The following is a 395-nucleotide window of genomic DNA, read 5'->3' as shown; positions in this document are numbered from 1 at the left end:
GTTAATTTAAGGAGGGGCATCAACCGGCCCCAGAACAAAAACAGAAACACATGCAGGCGTGATTCAGTTTCCTTCAGACTGCAGATCACAGCAGTGAGACAGGCAGTGAGACAGGCACGCGGGTAATTGAGGGAATTTGTCTGCCAAACCAGGACAATTAGTCTTCCTCACTCCTCAGGAGTGGGAGGTGTCGGCCTGAAGTGTGCAGACGAGCAGCAGAGCCACCGAGTCTGGAGACGGGCCAGAACCAGCAGGCTGAGACACCTCAGGGTCCAGCTCAGGGTCCAGCTCAGGGCCCAGCTCAGTGACCAGCTCAGGGTCCAGCTCAGGGTCCAGCTCAGGGTCCACATGATGCCGAACTGTCCCTGATCTCATGGTGGTTGTGAGGTCTGAGT

The sequence above is a fragment of the Genypterus blacodes genome, unplaced genomic scaffold (genome assembly GCF_046128005.1).
Source record: "Genypterus blacodes isolate CSIRO-AG114 ecotype Tasmania unplaced genomic scaffold, CSIRO-AGI_Gbla_v1 ptg000287l_1, whole genome shotgun sequence".
Classification (NCBI taxonomy): domain Eukaryota; kingdom Metazoa; phylum Chordata; class Actinopteri; order Ophidiiformes; family Ophidiidae; genus Genypterus; species Genypterus blacodes.
The sequence above is the reverse complement of the archived record's forward strand: the minus strand, read 5'-3'. Positions refer to the sequence as shown.